The sequence below is a fragment of the Mirounga leonina genome, unplaced genomic scaffold (genome assembly GCF_011800145.1).
Source record: "Mirounga leonina isolate KUSES-001 unplaced genomic scaffold, KU_Mleo_1.0 Mir_169, whole genome shotgun sequence".
In the NCBI taxonomy this organism is placed as follows: domain Eukaryota; kingdom Metazoa; phylum Chordata; class Mammalia; order Carnivora; family Phocidae; genus Mirounga; species Mirounga leonina.
Window position 1 is genome coordinate 16,343,265 of NW_023270431.1, and position 21,439 is coordinate 16,364,703.

A 21,439-nucleotide genomic window follows, 5' to 3' on the forward strand; every position below is an offset into this window, starting at 1 on the left:
TCTTTCTTTCTTTCTTTCTTTCTTTCTTTCTTTCTTTCTTTCTTTCTCCTATTGAAATGTGGAGAAAATAGACATACCCCATTTAACTGGAACATCATTTGGGGAAGTAAGTCAGGAATATATATATTCAACTAGTAAATGCTCTTATCCCATGGAAAAAAAAAATTCCACTGTTAGGGTTCCTTTATATCTAGCATTTTTTTGTTTTGTCTTATTTATAGTAATGTAATTTATCTTATTTTTTTTTTACTGCTAGAATTTTTGTGAAACTTACATGTGGCATTTGGATTTTCAGATACCAGTCAATTTATTATTTTTTGCCTTTTTTTCCAGTTTTATTGAGATATAATTGACATATAACATTGTATTAGTTTAAAATGAACAATATAATAATATATATGTTATATATATTACATATATTATATATATATATAGTGAAATGATTACCTCAAGTTTAGCTAACATCCATCACCACACACAGTGACAATTTTTTTTTCTTTTGGTGAGACTAACATTCCTCTCTCAGTAGTTGATACAAGAGGTAGATGAAAAGATCAGTAAGATAGAAGACTTGAATGACACTACTAAGCAACTTGACCCAATTGTCTTTTTTTTTTTTTGAGAGAGAGAGAGAATGTGTGCACAAGTTGGGTGGGGAGCAGCAGAGGGAGTGGGAGAGACAAAATCTTAAGCAGACTCCACAAACAACACAGAGCTCTATCTCAGGACCCTGAGCCAAAATCAAGAGTGGGACACTTAACTGACTGAGGAATCAGGTGCCCCAACCTAACTGTCATTTATAGACTCTTTCATCCAACAACAGAAGAATACACATCTTTTTCAAGTGTACAAGGAATATTCTCTGAAATAGATCACACCTTGAGAGACCATATAAAAAGCCTTAATAACTCTAATCCCTGTCAGGAAAGGTAGGACAAGGGAGGGAGGTAAAATTGCCTTCAGATCCTTTCAGTATGGAAATGATGATTACAGAAATGCAGATTTAATGATTTAAATATCTGTGTTTTCTTTTACTAGCTGTATGCCAACGAAGAGTTTATTTAACTGTGTAACAACACAACCATGGCTTCAAGGTCTGTATAGTAGTAGTGATAATGTGAAAATCCTTGTCTTATTAGATTGACTTAAACATTAAATGAAGTTGCTTTATTGAAGTTCCTGTTATATACTTACATATATATTATATATTTTAACTTCATATAAAAAAAAATCTTTTTCAGGACATCAAAAATCTAAATCTTTCTTGTGAGACTGTTTTCATTATCTTTCTTCTTCTGTTGTTGCCAATCATGCACTATTAGCTATAATTTTTACAAAAGTCCAAAACACTTTTTCATGAAAAATATCTGGAAAAATTAAAAGCATGAGATGCTTTGATTTCAAAATTGAAAATCTTTCAACCAATATCCTGTTACTATAAAGTTATTTATTCAAGGTTTGTCATTGAAATAGTCCTACTAAAATCAATTGAGTTCACACTGATTTTTAACTATTGAAGAGTTATAATTACCACACATGTATATTTTTAAGTTAGCCATGTTTTTTATTTGAAATGAAATTAGTTACATGTATCTACAAAGGCAGAGGATTAGCTAAATCATTTTTATTCATTCATAATATGAACACATCAAACTTGTTTTTGGAAAATTAATGACAAAGATATTTAGATTATGGTAAAAATTTTAGATTATAAAACAATATGTAGAGTATAACTCATGCACATGTGAGAAAAAAATCTTGGAAGCATGTATATTGAAATGTTCATAGTGAGTATAAAATCATAGGTGATTTTTATTTTTATAATTTTTTGTATTTTTGGCATATTTTGAAATAAATGTACATTACTTTTGCAATAAGAAAAATACAACAGAGATTTTTTTTTTTTAGTTATGGGTAAAATTTTGTAGATTGAATAAAGAATGTGTGCATTTATAACAGTGAGTCAGAAAACATGTAATTAGTTCAATCAGGTGCCTTATTTGCCCCAAAATGGACTGACTTTTGGTTTACTTAAATTGATCAGCGATTTATTCTGGTATCAGTAGGCACTCTCTAAGAGATTCTTTTGGAAGACATTGTGCCTATTGAACATAGTTTGCTTTATTTTTAAAAGTAATTTTTCAAAATTCATTTTTTGCTACAGGTGTTGCCTCATGAATATATCATGTGTCCATTGGGCATTCCAGTGGTTAATAGACTAAATCTCTCTAATTATAGAGGAAATCAAGATGTGTTGACAGCTCTGCTATTTTTGGGGGAGTGACAACCCTGGGTGCCTGTCACATTCTGACATTCAAGCTACACTTCCTGTATCAGAAATTCTCTGTAAAAATAATTGCTCTGGAAGTGGCTCACAGAAGAAAAAAATCACACATATTTTGTCAGCTTTGTCTAGTCAACTGTGACATCAATCCCTGCCCCCTGCTTTTCTCCAGATTTAAAGCCTAAAGAGTTAGCAACAAAAAAATACGTTACTAGGATCCCCTCCTCTCAAGGTTAGTGTGGAGTTGTGGAAAGGGCATGAAGCTGGGAAACATGTGGCCTGAGTCTGGGCACAGTTCTAATTTGTGACCATATTGGTATAGCTTCATTGGAATTCACTTTCTTGTCATAAAAGTCAACTACATTTTTGCCAACCTCCATTTGTTTCTAAATTTCTGTGATTTTTTTTTTCTTCCTTCTGGATTTAGAAGGGAATTAGTTTACTAAGCTTTTAAGACATATCCATTCCTCTTAAATAGCAACTTTGGTCTGTTTGCAAGGCTAGCTTTCATGATACATTGTCTCTCTTAATTCCTAAGTTTCATTTTAACCATCATCAGGAGAAATAGTTTCTCACACAAAAGGCTAAACATTTTTATAAATATTGTTCATAAACAAATTTCCATCATTTAATAGCAATAACTGTATAGACTTATATAGGTCTCATCTCTTTGTGATACCTACCTGTCAATACACACACCCACACACTCACACCCCCCACATACACATGCACTTAGGAAAAACCTGTGTGATCCTGAATTTATGAAGCATTTTTGATTCCTATGTTTAAACAACCTCTGTCCAATGGGCTGAAAACTGTATTCTCTTAATAGTGACTCGTTTTCTTGCTTCATTAATCAAACTTAGGAAAATTTAGGAACTATATACCTGTATGCTTCTCGTATTCCTAATTTGTTCGATGTAGTTTTTTTTTTTTTTAAGATTTTATTTATTTATTTGAGAGAGAGAGCAGAGCAAGAGAGAGAGCACATGAGTGGGGTGAGGGTGTGGGGGAAAGAGCAGAGGGAGCGGGAGAAGCAGGCTTCCCACTGAGCAGTGAGCCTGATGACATGGGGCTGGATCCCAGAACTCTTGGGATCATGACCTGAGCCAAAGGCAAATGCTTAACTAACTGAGCCACCTAGGTACCCCTGTTCAATGTAGTTTTGAATAATTAAGAACAGTGCAGCTAATTTAGCTAAAATAAAGTGTGCTGAAAGATTTATGTAGAGCTCTTTCTTATGGCACATACATGGTCCACTTACTAAAAATAAAATAAATTCTTGGAAATTTGAGAAATTTTTGGAATATAATTTGTATTTAAGTTTACATTTCATGACTTTAAAATCAAGAATAATGTCTAACCCTAAAATGGGTGTACTGGTTGATTTCCATAAAGTTTTTAAATTGGTAGAAAGAGAATATTTATTCCTTTGTTTTCTAGGAGATTGTGAACGAGTGGCAACACATTTGAATTCATTAAATAAATAATCCAAAAAATTTAGAAATCATTCAGTACATCTGTAAATACCCAAGTAGAACTCATTTAATGACTTCAATTAAATGGTGGCTTAAGTAATTTCTTAAAAGTTTTCTCCTGATAATCACTGTTTATCATGTCTAAAATGTGAAAATTTGAGAAACATGTTTTGGTCAGATGTTTTAAGTTTAAAGTAAGCCAAATTCAGCTTACTTTATTTCAACAAGAATTGAATTCCATTGTCCTGAATATATATTATCACTTGAAACTCATGTATTTTTGAAAAAAAAAAATCTCATTTATTTTTCTCTATAGTATAAATATATTTGTACTACTCAGTTTTTCCTTTTCTTGTCACACTTCAACTTAATGTTACTTGAGCTATTGATTTTACTCATTTCCTTTATTTCTACCTTTCATGCATCACCATATTTCTTTTAGTTCCCATATACAAGAAGCATATCCATTGCTAACTGTCAGGATTGCAGTCACAATGACAATAATACCACCAGCTACCATACATAACTTGTTTAGAAAGTTTTGTACTTTTTCATAAGCATGATACATGTTTGAATTGTTTGTGAATCTCTTTCTCTCACCATGACTTTTTCAAAACGGGAACCTCTCCTTAGATATGTAGTAAATTTCAGCAATGGACCCAAGTTGGATCTCCAGTAATTCCTATCTGTGCTTGACCTTTGCCTTATATATTTGCTTTGCATCTCTTTTATGGGTATACATAGTTCCCTGTCCCTGGGCTCAGCGATGTTTTGGCCAATTGGATGTTAGCAGATCTGATGTAAGGAGAGTGTTAAAAAGGGTTTGTGTGATTGGGTTTTATCTCTCATGTTCTTGTACCATCACAATGAGAAGGACATTCTCAGGTTATCTGCTGGTTTCAGAAGAAGGATAAGAGACCATAAACTAGAGATGTCCTAGACTAGAGTGAGTGGGCTGACCCACTGACCCAGAATAAGCCTGGTTGAGATCAACTTCCAGCTGATGCTGAGACTTATGAGAAATAAACACATATTATAGTATGCCATTGATGTTTTTGGTTGTTTGCTATGTGCTAATTTTGTGGTGAAAGCAAAATGATTCAAGATTTTTCCAAAATCATCAGCCATATTAATGATAGTTGCAGAAAGATTGGTTGTCTCAAAGGTATTTTTCATTCATAAGTCATTATCAATTGAGAAAGTATTATTCACATACATAAATTTCGTGATGAACTTGTGATTTAGTTCATAATACTAGATTTAAATCTGTGCTGTACAATGTGTTAATGCCATTATTTTTATTATCTTCTATTTGTTTCCCACTTTCGTCACTACTTTAAAATATATTTTTCAATCTTTAAAATATTTCAAGATGATATCATAAGTCTAAAAAAATCTTTAGGGGCTTTCTTTATTGTTAAAGTTTCAATTAGGTCACTTTTAACTTCATTAACTGATATTGAGATCCACTTTGAATGATTGAATAGAATAATGCTCAGATCAAATGCACATTTAGTGAAGACTTTCTCAGTATCCCACAGCACAAATTCCCCTTCTCTGTGTTTCCATTTCACATTATTCTAGCATAATACTTAACATAATGGTAGGTAGGTAGCTAGGTAAGTAGGTAGATAGATTTTTTTTTTTTAATGTGTCTATCTCCTTTGAGGGTGCTGATTATATTTTTCTCATTCACAGAAGCTTGCAAAAGTGTCAACAAATGTTTAGTTTTGGAATTCATCAGATAGGACTGTGATAATTAATTTTGTGTGTCAACTTAGCTGGGTCATGGAGTGCCCAGGTACTTGGTCAAACATTCTCGATGGGTCTGTGAGTGGTTTTGGGTGAGATTAACATTTGAACAGGTAGATTGAGTAAAGCATATTGACCTTTGATATATTTATATCAGTATCCTTAGATCTTCTGCTGGTCATCTCAGACTTCAAGCAAAATGATATTATATATTCATTTTTTTAATCAGTCATAATATCACTTAATTTCCTATTCTTAAAAAATGATTATGAACTATTTCATCCTTCCCTCTCTTTCCTCTCCACTTTTAATATCTCACTTCTTTTGTTGCAGGGTTATTTTCATATTCTCTAAGTGGACAAGTTTACATTTTGTTCTATAACCATATTTTTTTTCCTATCATTGAACAATAATCCTAGAGTCCAGTTCTGATGGGTTCTCTTCTTGACTCTGAACTAGTTGCTGTCACAGTATTTTCATTTTCTTCATAGACACTACCATGCTTTGTGAATGTTTGAAAACATTTTTGCCCCAAATAATTTCCTCTAACTTCCTCCTGAAGCATCTGTCATCTTGCTCTAATTTGGTATAATTAATTGTTTTATAGGTCTGTGGATCTTTGATCCTGAAATTTTCCAACATTGCTGTTATTGGTTAGATCTACCCTTTCCTTGATATTATATCGGTTCTTCAATTACTTTGACAAAGTAAATATTTAAATAATTTGTAACAAAATGTGCAGCAGAAATAGTATTTCTGAATTCTTGAAATTTCTTCATTCCTGAAATGTTTTTATTCTTCACTTCCACCTGAGTACTATTTTAGCTGGATATAAAATTTTTGTCCTCAGAAATTACAAGATCTATTTTTTATTCTATCATAGAATTTTGTTGATGAGAATTAAGATGCTAGCCAGATTGTTACTTTTTTGTAAGAAATTTGCATGCTCACCTCTTCTCCCTCTTAAACTCACACTAAAAGCTTTAATATCTAATTTTATTCATGGCGATATGAAACAGTGCTAACCCACATGATAGATACTGGACATTTGTTGTTGCACAATTCAGAGGTAGCTAGTGCAACTGAAGAATATATTCAGGGTTCAGCAGGTCACAGTAACTTCCTTAATTGTGAAAAGTGATTTCATCACTTTCTCTCCTCTGATTCATCAGGTACCACTCCTCCATTTGGGTTTATATCACCTAGAAAATGTTTTTTTGGCTTTTTTTATTGCTGTAACTTGGCCTTTTTTTTTTTTTAACCTCTACTATAATTCTATTATATAGGAGAGGAGATAAATGAATGTGTTCAATCCACATGCCTGTCTCTATTATCATGTCTTTAAAAAATGAGTTTTCTTTAGTTTACTCAAATAAAGAAGATTAAACTAGGCATAAAATTCAGTTGTTCTAGTCATTATGGCCAGAAAATCATGTTGAACTGTAATAATTCATTCCCTATTATGTTCTAGTTACTTTTCTAATTGTTTATGGTATATTCAACTTTTCAAAGTAATGCTATTTTTTATTATGTCTTTAAAATAACCAAATTGCAAATTTGAAGAAATTTTTGAATAATGAATATGTTTTCCATTCTATCAGCAATAGCGTAATAAACACTATACATGACACAAACTACAGCCAAGCACCTCTTAATGTATTCCTGGTGGGTACAATATCCATTCATCTATTAGTTTTACTTTAATATTTTATGAAATTATTCATTAACTGTGTCATTGAACAATTAGATTCAAATTAGAGGACTTTATAAAAATAATGAAAAGATTAGTTACAAGGAATAACAAAATTCCTGTTCTTTATAACTTAGTGGGGCAACTTAAAAATGAAATTTAAAATCAGTTCAATTTTAATTCTTTTAAAATATCAAAAGGCTTGTGCCCAGAAAATGCAATCACGTCATATTTGTATAGAGACATTTAGATTATGCAAAGTAAAGCATTCATTACTTCTGGAGTGTAGCAGTAGTTAAAAAACTAAAATTTCACCGAAGGAAATAAAAACTAATAACCTTCCAAAAGAGTTAAGATTTCTTTTATTAGATACACATTCATCAAAACAAAGTTTAAACTGAAATTTAAATGTATGCTATCATTGTTTGCTAAAACCATAAAATTACCTGATCATGCAGTCATTAGCAGCTTTGAGTACTTTGCTCTGAATTAATTCCACTCTATTGGGAGATAATTACAAAAGTTTCTAACTTGTAAGGTATGGAGTTATAGAGAATATATTTTATGTTTCTGAAGAATTTGGGCTTTCTGAGAAAAATCTTAACTAAAAGTCTAAAAGAGCAAGTCTTAGAAGTTAATTTACAACAGCGAGAACCTGGGAGAGATTTACTCAACTCCAGAAGTGTACGTTTACTTTTCAAACAGTGCTGAGAACTGGGACAGGGAGATACCTGTGGGTTGCAAAGCAGAAGACAATGTTCTTATCTTTCCCCAGGAGATATTTATTTACATTACAAAAGAGGATATAAATCAGAACCTTTCCAAGAAACAAACGGTTTTCTTCCTCCTTCAAGGAGGGGAGAAGGAGAGTGTATACCTAAGTATCCAGGTTCATTTTGTTGGTGTTTTCATCTACAGCACAGAGCCATTACATACAGGTGACATCTGGTTTTCATCACATTGCCATGGGGCAAAAATTAGTATAAAAGAGAGTCAGGGCAGTCACTATTATGTAAATAATAATTAAGCTGTATCTGCTCCAGAAACCTCCTGTATGCATTCAGATTATTATTAATAAATATGAGAATTGCAAACATACCACATGCCTTTGATTTAAAAACGGCTTTTCTATATCAAAGTTGTAAGATTTGGGCTATGGTTTCATAGGTTTTAAACTTTTAAATTTCTGATCAATTTATAGTTCTTCTTGATGTACAGTATGAGGTAAATATGTAAGTATATACTTATACACCTGGCTACCAGGTTGGCCCAACATGATTTATTAAAGTGACTATCCATACTTCTCTGTTTTGTTTTGTCTTTTGTTTTATAAAAATGAGTTGTTTCTGGCACCAGTGAATATTCATGGCTTGTACCAGCCTCGGAGCTAGAAACTCTAAGCCAAAAGCTCAGTCTCTCCATTTCCTCCCTCCCTCTCTCCTTTTCTTCCTTTTAGCCTTCATTCCTCCATATTATCTTTTTTATTGCTTTTCTTTTACCAGTTTATTGCATTCTGCAAATTTTGATATATTATACTTTTGGACCCGTTCACTTGCAAATATTTGAATTTCCCTTATGATTTTGTCTTTGACCTATGGATGACTTAGTGTGTGTTGCATAATATGCAAATATTTGGGGTTTTCCTATATCTGTTGCTGTTAGTTTCAAAATTTAATTGCCTTGTGGCCAGAGAAGATACTCTGCATAATTTTAGCCCTTAAAATTTATTGTTAGTGTTTTATGTTCCACTATATGAGCTTTCTTGGTGAAAGTATTCTTGAAAAGAATTTAGATGTGAAATTGTTGGGTGTAGGGTTCTACAAATGTCCATTAGAACAAGATTTTTGATACTATATTAAGTCTTCTATATCTTTACTAATTCCTTGACTATATGTTTTATCAATTATCAAAAGACAAATATTAAGACAAAAGACAGATATTAAAATCTCTTACTATGATTTTGGATTTGTCTTTCTTTAATTTTGTCAAAATCTATTTCATGCTTTTTGAAACTGTATTAGACACTATAATACATTCATAATTTTATGTCTTCCTGATGAATTATTCTTATCATTTTGAAAAGCTCTTCTTTATCTCTGGGAGTAGCCTTTGTCTTGAAGTCTATTTGATTTGATGCTAAACTAGCAACTTCAGCTTTTTTCATTCTAACAAGAATTTCTTTCAAGATCATTTCCTGCAAGATCTTTTTCTATTTCTTTACTTTCAATCTATCAGTCTTTGTTAAAGTGTGTTTTTCATAGGGAACATCGCTTATTGATTCACACTGATAATATATACCTTCTAATTGGAGTGTTTAGAACATTAGCATATAATGTTGACTATTGATATTATTGAATTTTGTACCATTTTGTCATTTTTTCCCATTTTTCTTTCCCGTGTTTGATTTCTCTCTTCTCTCTTTCAAGTCCTCTTATATGACTTGTTTATCAAAATTCCATTTTTAATGTATTTATTGGCATTTTAGCTATGGTATGCATCCTTAAATTTTCGGTACTACGTTCAGTAGTCTTTCTATAATATATCTATGCATGGATTAGAAATAATTAGAAACTATTTTTCCTGGATTTCAGAGAGCATTTTGTATATTTGACTTGGTAAATTTTATCTGTTATCTCTTCTCTCTGTTTATGGAATTCCAATTTTTATATTAGATCATTGTGCTATGTATCATGAGTCTTTTACACTCTATTTCCAGTCTTCTTTTTCTTTGTGCTTCAACTGGAATATTTTCTCCTAAGTGATCTTCCAGATTACTTATCCTCATTTTTTGTGATGTTTACCGTATTATTGATGCATCTTAATTATATTTCTGGTATTTTTTCTATTCTAGAATTTTTACTTAACTCTTTTATAAATTACAGTTGCCTGTAATATTATTCTTTATTCTTGAACTAATTATGATTACATAAATTCCTTTTCTAATATCTCTAATATCTAGATCACCCATGAGTCTTTTTAAAAATTTCTATATTTTGGGATGCCTGGGTGGCTCAGTGGGTTAAGCATCTGCCTTCGGCTCAGGTCATGATCCCAGGATCCTGGGATCGAGCCCCACATTGGGCTCCCTGCTCAGTGGGGAGCCTGCTTCTCCCTCTCCCTCTGCCGCTCCTCCTGCTTATGATCTCTCTCTCTGTGTCTGCCAAATAAATAAATAAAATCTTTTAAAAAAATTTCCATATTTTAAAATTTTAAATAGAAACTTTGTGTTTTAGGACACTTTCAAATTTATAGAAAAATTATATAGTATAGAGAGTTCTCATATACCCCACAGCCAGTTTCTATTATTATCTTACATGAATAACATTCATTTATTAAACTTAATGAACCAATATTAATACATTATTATTGACTAAAGTCTATGTTTTATTCAGATTTCCTTAGTTTTTCCTAATGTCCCTTTTATGTCACGCTATAATTATGCTCTAGCCCTGCTGGTGCTGTGATGAGATGTGGGGGAGGGGAAGCATTCTATAATCTCATGAATAAATATAGTCTTTCCTTGGGTCTTTGTCTCTGGGCTGTACCCTTTACAAATATTTCTCCAGTGCTATAGTATTTTTCTCCTTATATCAAAAGGGAGAAACAGTAAGACTAGAGAGGGCTTGAATGTGAGGCATGCCCTTCTTCCAGGTGGGATAAGGCTCTGCTAAAATCTCCCTTCAGAGTAGGCCTTTGTTAGAGAGGATGTTCCATGTGCATTCTATAATGACTACTCTTGTCCTCCTGCTGCCAATCATAAAGGGATCTTTCCTGGATCTTGACCTTGAGAAACTGGTGTGTTTCCTCAGGGCAAAAAGTATGAGTGTCCCTAAAGGACTCCAGGCCCAGGAATTTCTCACTCTTAAACTAATCTATACTAATCTTCAGCAATTAGTCAAAATTACCATGTAAGTATACCTGTCAGTGCTTATGGCTCTGATGGCTTCTATGCCAGGTGAGCAGATCCAACCCATGACTCTGGATTCACCTGTCCCTTCAGATTTGGGAGTGGTAGTGGGCTCCGCCATCTCAGCTCTCTAATAGGTCAAAAACATTACTTTCAGTTTTGCTTCAGCTTTGCATCATGTGAGTATGGCAGTGATGACTTCTAAGCTGTTTTTATTTTGGTGCCAAAGCTGGAATTCCCCAGTCTCTTTTAGTAGGAACAGTATGTTGACTTGTGGGTCTTTTTACCTTGTTTTGCTGCTTTTGATTTGTTTGGTTTGGTTCATTTGCTCTTCTTCCTTGGAATGTCTATGATCTATTGAGTGCCAGATTCTTTAAAAAAAAAAAAAAAGTTGACAAGTCTCTACCTTATGTTATCTTCCTCTTAAAAGGATTTATTTTTTTTCTGGAAAGCAGAGAAATTTTAGATCACCTTGATCCAGGTAAGGGTGTTTGTCAAGGTGTGTTAGTGTTAGTTATTTTCAAATGTTCTCTAAAGAATAATTCTTGGTTTTAGCCACTCTGTGATTTCAACTTAAATTCTCTCTTTTTTCTTTTCCTTTTTCTCTTAACTAAAGAAATTTCGTCTTGGTGGGACCTGAATTCCAACCTCTGTCTCCTCAGCATTGCAAGACTGCTAAAATTTTTGTGGAGTGCTTTAGTCACATAGCTACTGCTTTTTGCTTTGTGTGGGTCACTCCTTGCATATGCAATTTAAGTGTCTGCAAATACCTTATTATGGGCCGAATCGTGTTCCCCAAATTCATATGTCAAACCCCAGTGCCTCAGAATGTAACCTTATTTGTAGATAAGGTCTTTAAAGAGGTGATTAAGTTAAAGTGAGGCCCTTAGGGTGGGGCTCTAATCCAATATGACTGCCATTTTAAGAGAGATTGGCACCAGGGATGTGCGTGCCCAAGGGATAACTGTGAAGAGACAGCAAAAAGACAGCCTTTCAAAAGCTAAAGAGAGAGGGGGCACCTAGGTGGCTTAGTAGGTTGAGTGGCCAACGTGCTTTTGTCTCAGATCATGATCTCAGGGTCATAAGATTGAGCCCCACATGGGCCTCTGTGTTGGGCATGGAGCCTGCTTAAGATTCTCTCTCTCTCCCTCTCTCCCTGCTCCCCCTTTCTCTCTTTCTCTCTCTTCTTCCTCTCAAAAAAAAAAAAAAACCCCAAAAAACAAAACAACAACAACAACAACAAAACCTAAAGAGAGAGACCCTAGAGGAATCCAACCATGCTGGCACTTTGATCTTCCAGAACAGTGAGAAAATAAATTTCTGTTGTTCAAACCACCTGGTGTGGTATTTTGTTACGGCAGATTTAGCAAACGAATTCATGCATTATGAGCAAATCTGAAACAGAATTTTAGTCTCATATTTATGGTGTTCTCTCTTATCTCTTTCCTCTTATATCTCAGTCTATTCGTCAGTCTCAAAGTATGTCTTCACTATCATTAACTTGGTAAGATTGAAACAAGACCCAGATATCCCTTTTTTTAAGGCTCTACTTTCCCTGGTATGATTTGGAAAATCATTCAAGGAAAAAGCTGAAGTGACTCTGGAGCTCAGCTTGGTATGACCTCCTCCTCTCAAGGATTTTCATCCCTTAAATGTCTTCCTTGTGCATTTTTTCCAGGTTTTGAAATTGATCTTGTGGTAGGGTTAGTCTTGTATAAGCTACTTCAACATGACATTGAAATGTCCTTTTAGTTGTTTTAGGATTTAATTTTCTATTGATGGTTTTAAAAATCAAGTCATAATAGACTATTTGGGTGCTCATTTTTTTCTCCTGCAAAAGTACCCATTTCCTCCTTTTTCAGTGAATATGTACATACCTGCTTCTAACTTGCCACTGAATTTATCAGGTGAATATATTTTTTTCAAATTTCATCTGCCTTCAGAAGTTTTCCTTCCATACGTAAGTTAAGTTCAGACTGATCACAAGAGTGCTGAAGATTTGTTTCTGTCTCTATCTTAAGGTATAAATAGATAAATAGATCCATTTCTTTCTACATATGTTTAATGAGAGGAGTGCACCAATTTCTGGTTTGGTGACTTAAATATTTACTTTAATAAAAGAAAAAATTAAGAAGGGTAATCTTTTGTGGGTATCTTCTAGAAGTCCACTACTTCATGATAAATACTAAACCGTTGCTAGCTTTTATTCTCTTTTATTCTCTTGTAGTATCTTCTAGAAGTTCACTACTTCATGATAAATACTAAACCGTTGCTAGCTTTTATTCTCTTGTTAGGTTCCACCTGACAATTGTAAACTGCAGTTATACATGATATAATTATATGTTTATATCCTATCCTTCCTATTATCCACAACTGTAAATACGATCAACATTATTTCAAACCATGGCATTTATGGCTATTTTGTTGAGCTTACCATATATATTTTTTTCTACCCAAAGATAATTTGAAACTAAGAGAAGTAAAAAAGCAATGAAAGTGTTATTGAGTATTTCAAATTTAAGATCTCACCTTTCTTTAAAGCATGGGCAATCTAGGTGGTTTCTATATTCGGAGCCACACTCTGTCCATTCTGTTTCAAATTTGTACAAAATAATGATATTGATAACGAGAACTTTATGCTTTATGGGGCTTGTGGAAAAAGAGTAAGGCATAATCAAGCCTCTTTCATGATATGTTGAGATCTATAGGCTTTCTTCAAAGGAATTCTTTGTCCTCACGTTAGAGAAAGGAAGAAGGGAAGAAAGAATCCATTCCTTTTAATACAGAGTCTGTGAAAGTGGTTCAGTGAGGCAGAAAGCTTCATTGCAAGTCTGTGGTACAAGTCCTGTAACAGGCAACAAAGGGAAAGTGAATTTCAAAGGTCTTTTCAAAAAAGTACATTAAAGAACAAAACCAAACCAAACCAATGAAGGGCCAGGTCAAATCAAGGTTTATACCCATGAAAAATAACAAATATGGAGATGTGAAAAAAAACTCCTGTGCTAAATTAGTTTTATTAAATAGACTTACTTTTGTCCTTATACTATCCCCCAGACTATTTTTTCCAAATGTGTATATTTCCAAATATTTATATTCCAAAGCATAAAAGCCTAATGCTCAACTTAGACAAAATCATCTTAAAAAACAAAACAAAACAACCCTCCCCAAAAAACTAGAGACCCAGGGTCCCAATATATCCTGCAGTTTTGGGAATTTGTGTGTGTGTGTGTGTATAAGTGTTTGTGGATACATGTGCATGATTTTTGTGTGTTTTATTATGTTTATACACATCAGATACATTATATATACATTATAATATATACATGCACACATATATGTTTGGCCTACAGTGTCTTGGCCCATGACAGATCAATTTTAACATTAATTATCAATGCATAAAATTCATGAGAATTCACATTTAGAAATCCATATTTTCAGCTTCTTTTGGAAGATGTGAAAATGCCAGGCTAGCAATCTAATATGAAAATCATTTGCTGAAACTCAGCTCTTTTTAGACCAAGAGTATATTCTCCTCTGTTGTGGTTCTTCCTTCTTTTAATGTCTCCCAAATGCAGGAGGTCAGCTACCATTTGTGACAGAGTTTGTATTACTTACTAATACATTGAAGAGGAAGTTTTTAACTCCTGTTTCATTAAAAGTAGAAAAATCAGAATACCAGTTGTCCATGTGTTTCAGTTCAATCATTGCTCCTAGTAAAGGTGAAAAATGTTCATGCAAGGTGTGTAATTGTGAAAAAGACACTGAAAATGTAAACCATACTTAGAGGCCACAATTCAGAAATACCAAATGACTAAAAAACAGAAAGAAATGAACTAAACAAATATCAGACTGGAATTGCCACGTGGTTTCTTTCTTTCTTTCTTTCTTTTGGAGGGATTTCTTGTTTTTACTGATACTTATTTTTTAAACAAGTCTGCTATATGGTAATGCAGTATTTTATTTATTCTGTTCATTAATAACCAATACTCAAGAACTTTTATAATATTAATAGAACTTAATCTAGAAGAATCAACTTACTTTGTTTACATTTCAATATTGGGTACAAGAGAGAGTCAAAAAAATTATGGTCAAAATTATTACATAAAAAATTATAGTAAATGCTCGGTGTTAGTCTACATACAATTTAGTTTTTGGCATAAAGTTATTTAGTTGCCAGGAAGAACGTTTGGTTTACTTCACTAATAGGAATATCTCTGAATGCTGGGATGGCCTCTTGGTATTTCTTCTGCTGTTGATTTTTAGCATAGTTATCTGTGATTGTATGAATGGAGTTGAGTGGAGAGTGGAGAGGTACTCACCATGTTTATTCCAAATAAGAGTACCTAACCAATTACTATAGTAATGAGGAAGTAGACGGGCAATGCAACTGCCCAGTATTTTTGAGCCCAATAGGTTAATCCTAAGGAGTTTAGCCAAGATTCAGGAATAAATGCCCACACAAGATGCAGGATGAAGCCAAATTGGGAGCTTAAGAAAAGAACAAAGCCATAAATCGCTCTTTCTGGCAATGGCGACGGTGAATTTTCCACCATTTTCCCTGTGGCTTTGGACAATCTGGGGTCCTCGAAGTGCCCACTCAGGCCCCTCCCGACAGCTCGGCCACTTCAGTGCCGAGTCCCCCACGCAAGCGCCTCCTAGAAAGTCTCCGCGGGGGCGAGAGAGGGAAAAACTGATGGAAAGGCCGGGTCGCTAGGGCGCCCCCCTCCCGCCGCCGCGTGGTTTATGTCGAATGCTGTAGAATAAGTTAGCTTTTCTCTTCGACCGTCAATATCTGAACACTGTTTTTAAATTTGGAGAACTTAAAAGATTATTGTAATTATCATATAGAACTGATAGATGATAAATACAATCACATCAGTCGGTTTGAAATCCATTAGATTGAGTTTTTAGAGGAAGTTACTGGTCAAAAGCAAAAGGAGATCTTATTTTTTAAATGGAATATTTAATTTGAGATATTGGTATATTTCTGTTTTTCTCCTCTGGCCTTTGTTCTACTGATGTTAGACATTTTACTTGTACATTGTCATAAATGCCATATTACATTATAATTATTGTTTAAAAGGCCAATTATGTTTTAAAAAGACTGAACTAGTAAGAAAAACATATAATTATATGTGTACTACTCTTCATTCCTTTGTGGGGATCCATTTTTCTATCTGGCATAAAATTGCTTCAGCTTCTCTATGTCTGAATGCATATGAATTGTTCTATCTTTTGCATGTCTAAAAATATCTTAGTTTTGCCTTTGTATTTGAAAGATATTTCTTTTGTTTTCTTTCAGTACTTTATGGGATTTGCTTAACTGTCTTCCCACTTGAATTGTTTCTAAAGAGTCATCTGCTGTCATCTTTATCTGTAGACACTGTCTTTTTTCTTGGCTACTTATAAGACTTATTTGTTATCATTGGTCTTAAGCAATTTTATTATGATTTTTTTCATGTTTCTTTGCTTGACTTTATCTTGGACCTGTGAGTTTATTATTTTCAAGTTTTTTTCTCTTAAAAATTTAAAGGTACTGCTCTTATTAGTTATTAACAGAAACAAGTTATTTAAAAGTATGCAGTATAAGTTTTTAAAACTTATTTGAAAATAGGACTTTCTTCTGCTTTTCAAAAACAACAGTTAATTAATGCTTTTGAATTTTTCATATTTCCATATTTGTTTAATTAAAATTTATTATTATTATTATTAGTAGTAGTAGTACTACCATATATTTTACTCAGTCTCCCATGCTGGAATCATCCTGGCACCTCTCACTATCCACAAGGTAAATTCAGATTTTGGTTTCTTACATCAGTGTCATTCACAGTCTATAGCTAAGTTCTCTTTTTTGTCATTTATTTAAACTGTCTCTATTGTACTGAAAGGAGTTCTTTCACTGCATGCTTAGCTTAGGCTGTGTGGAAGATTATTTTGGGAGAACTTGACATTCTTTGTAGTGAGCATAAATCTGTAAAACAATACTGCATCGCTAGTTTATTGTTTCTGTGGCTCTTCCTAATTTTCTCTCTGTACTATCTCACAATGTAACACCAATCATACTGTATAGTACTATTTGTATAACATTATTGTGAAATATAATCTTAAAATAGATAAGGAAAGAGAAGTCCTAATGGGAATGCTGGTAGTAGGAATATGCCCCAGAAAATAATGTTCCTTTAGTAAGAAAGAGATGGTTTCTCTCTCTTTAATCAATTAGGAACTTGTGCCCCTAAAGTAAATCTGTAGATACAGTGACAAAGAGTTATAGTCACTCCTGTATTGTTCTCAGCTTCCACTAATAGTCCTCACGATCTCTTGCCTGCTGTAATTAATATATATATATATATACATATATATATATATATATATTTTGGAGCCTGTCATATCTCTGATCATCACACCTATTTTTCAGTGCTATTGAAAATTTACATCTCTTTGCTTTCATATTGTTTTAGTGTGAAATCAGGCACTATCTTAAGCCAAAGTCTCATAGAATAAAACTTGGCATTCTTCAGCAACATTGCACATCTTACCTGATTAAGCTGGATGGCGAGATTTCTAAATTCCCTGCAAGAACTGGCAGCAAAAAGTATTAATGTTGCCTTTAAAAAAGCAAAAAAAAAAAAAAAAAATCCTGTAATGAAAGTGAATTCCCAGGGGAAAAAAATCTGTAGCTTGAAAGCAGGAAATATGTTTGAATTCTGTCCTTGAAAACTTAAATATTATTCCTTAAGATTGTGTTAAATAGTAATGTAAAATATTATTTTTTTAGATTCTTCATGGTAATATCAGCAGGTTTGAAAAAATGACTAGGGAACTTAGTTTTAACCCAAAAGATCGGCAAGAGAAACATCTACTGTTTCTCTTGGCACAGTTAATAGTAAAATATCTGCCAATAAATCTTGGCAGAATCTTTAAACAGTAGAATTCTACCAAAATTCATTCTCATATACTTTTTGTTTTGTTTCATTTAAGCAAATCAGTAACAAATATTATTTTATGATGTTAAAAATTAGTCGAAGAACTTTTTCTTTTTTTGGAAGAAGAGTTTGACTGTAAGAGCTGTCCAATGTTATCTCAATATTCCCAGTGTGACTGATAAAAATTTATTTGATCTGCGTGCACAGCTTGGAGCAAACACGAGTGTATGCTACTTCCTTCTTTCCCAGAACAGGATTGCTCTCTTATTCTGCTGCTCACACCTACCCTCAAAACCAATACATATCCCATTCATTATAAAGATGCAGTTATGTTCCAATGACAATCACCTTTTTTTAAACTACACATCATACATCAGTCATGGACAATGGTTTCCATGTGTGGGTTGTTACTAAAGATTTTGATGGTTTTATTCTATTTGCTTATGTAGTTCCTGCTTTCTGACCAAATTATATTAAGTCATTTAGCCTATCCTTCATTCTCTTCTGAAGGAAAAATAATGTACACAAAGAAAATGAAATAGTCCAGGTGGCTACCTTTCTAAAAAATTTGTGAACTGTACCAAAAAACCTGAATATTCATTTATGAAGTCACAGTAGAGATACTGTCTACTAAGAATTTATCCTCAGTCTTTTATTGAAATATAAAAAGATTTTATTATATCTTTTCCTCTATATTGTTCGTATGATTACCTGTGATGCTTTCTCTGCCTCTCAGCTCCCACTGGGAACATCACATCTGTGTCTTTCCCACCCCCCGCCTTTCCTCTAATTCCTAAAATTCCTCTGCTTTGATAAAGACTTCTCAAGTAATAGTAAGGATAGTTCTCACGTTTTGAGGACCTATTTATAGAGTGCAAATAGCACTATGTTACATTGTTTGTAATCTTATAAGTAATTCTTCCATTTTGGCATTATTATTTCTGTTTTCCAAATGAGAAAACTAAGGCTTAAAGCAATGAAATAGCCTACCAAAATTCATATACCATAATTTATATTAATTTCTGTTCTGGTGTTAACCTCTTCTAGCTTCTAGGACACTATTTGATTGCATGTTCTAATCCACTTAATAAGCTCTCAGCTCCTTTGAATATATAAAATATGCCTTATTCATATTTCTACCCCATCACACCTTACTTAGAACCTGAAATTCAGTAAATGTTTAATACATATGATAAATATAAATAAAATAACATAAAATATTTATATAAATCTGAGGTTTAATGACTTTGTCACTGCAAAGACATGTTAAAATATTTCATATGCATGTTAATATGTATTATTTTATTAATATAAATATTGTTCTTGTTTAATAATGTGTAAATTTAGTTTTCTGAATTTTAGAATCAGCTAGAAAAAAAGCCCAAACACTCATTACTGTAGACTGAGTAAAAACCTCAAAGCATCAAGGGCTTATGCATCCAGCTGGAAGGTCAGTTAAAGCTCCACTCTTTGAAGAAATTTGAGAAAAGCTTACAGTGTAATCCTGTGAGTATGATATTGTAGTTGCCATAAAAACTATTTGAAGAATAAAAATTTTAAGAGCTTTTTGAGAAACAAACAGTACTGAGTTGGGTGATACATATTTCTTCTGTCCTATTGAAAAATAAAACTGCACCTCAGGGAAAAGTTCAAATTAACATTCTCTTACTCTTTCTGATAACTAGGGTCCATCCTTCCTATATCCTAGGGTTCATGTTCAGTTCTGTCTAAATATAACTACAATGTCCTCAAGCCACTGCAAATGTATTTTTCCAATTTTCGAATAATAGTGTAAGAAAATATTGTAAGAACATAGAAACAATGTCCCATATAAATTGGCTTATTTCTAAACACACTATTCTAAACTAATTAAATGAATAAAGCCTGACTGGATGTTTCATCATCTGTGTATTGTATTTTGCCATTTAAGTAGAAATAATTTTACTCTTGAATTATTTTTGTCTCGGCTGTGATGTTCTGTTTCACTCATTTTGCTATGCAGAGTGGGAATTATAAAAGATGTTCAATCCTGATTTTAAGGAATAGCCAATCTTCAGAAGAAAGTATTGCAATAATTAATAGCAATGCAAGTTAGTGTATATTATAGTGATTATAATGAGTGATACTGTTAATAAATATAAAACCAAAAAAAAAAAAAAGAAGAAAAAATCGGTGGTAGTATTCAGGGACTTTGTGTTTTGTAAGTAGTCAGGGTTTACTGAGCCCCGAGAAATATGTGTAATTTTGAACATTTGTTCTGCTTGCAGGAAAGTGTGTGTGTGTTTGTGTGTATGTGTGTGTTTCCTTTTATAGCACAAATTTTTATTGTGACTCTGATGAAATCCTGTAATTGCTAAAATGATGAATCACATCCATTATGGCCTCGTTGTTTTGATATGGTGAAATTTAACCTAAAGTTTCTCTCTAGTTCACTGAATTATACTTGGAATATAATGTCTAGTAAACCAGACGTTCTAAACTTCTCGTGTATATGATAACCAGTCTGGGAAATTCTTAGAAAAGTATAGATTCTTAGGATCTATTCTCAGAGATTCTAATTTTTTGGCCTTGGGTTGGCCTGGAAATCTGCATTTTTAATTAGTTTCTTGGCCCACCACCCCCACAAGGGACACTGATAGAGCTGAGCAGTAGAGAACTTCCTGAGAACACTACACGACGCCATCAGGTGAAAGCAGAGTGCTGGCTATTTTTTTTTTTTTTTTTTTTTTTGCGACTGCATCTCCAGGACCTTGTACAATTCTTATTTTTTTTTAAATGAGAAAAAGAATGTGATTGCATTAGAGAGCTGCTTCATTCATTAAGCAGGGGTTCATTTAGTAATTGTGAACTTTCCATTGTTTACGTATGACATTGTAATGTTTGTTGTGGCAATAGGGATTAGATCTTAGAAATACATAAGAGAAGAAAGGATGTCATGAGAAAATGTTAGTAGAGTGTGGTAAATGTATAAATAAAGAGAGGCATAGGATAGAGGGGGCACGGGGTCAGATAGGCGACCTTCTGGAGTAACAGATGCCTGTGGTGAATCATGAAGGAGAAACTGGAATCAGTACAGCAAGGAAAACTGGTTGAAGGTGTTCATATCAGAGAAGGGAGCAAGGACAAAAGTGAGGAGATAGGTAGCATTGTCACTGTGGCAGAAGCCACAAGTAGGCAGAAGCTAGGTAGTGTGGTAGGAAGGAGGATGCAGACTGAGGAGGAATGTGGCAGGGAATACAACCAGAGAGAGGTCTGCCTTTATCACCACATGGTGGAACAAATAACAAACTTGAGCTAGAAGTTTTCTTTGTATCTCATAAGGTCACCCAAATTGTCTTGGAAATCTATTGTATTTGAAACAAAAGTATAGTTCTGGTGAAGGAGGTACATTGGTACATGGCTTGA

General features: G+C 33.3%; 1 pseudogene; it reads right to left on the bottom strand.

The window, feature by feature from the left end:
- Positions 1-15,255: 15,255 nt before the first annotated feature.
- Positions 15,256-15,815, bottom strand: LOC118017421 (annotated as a pseudogene).
- Positions 15,816-21,439: the final 5,624 nt, after the last annotated feature.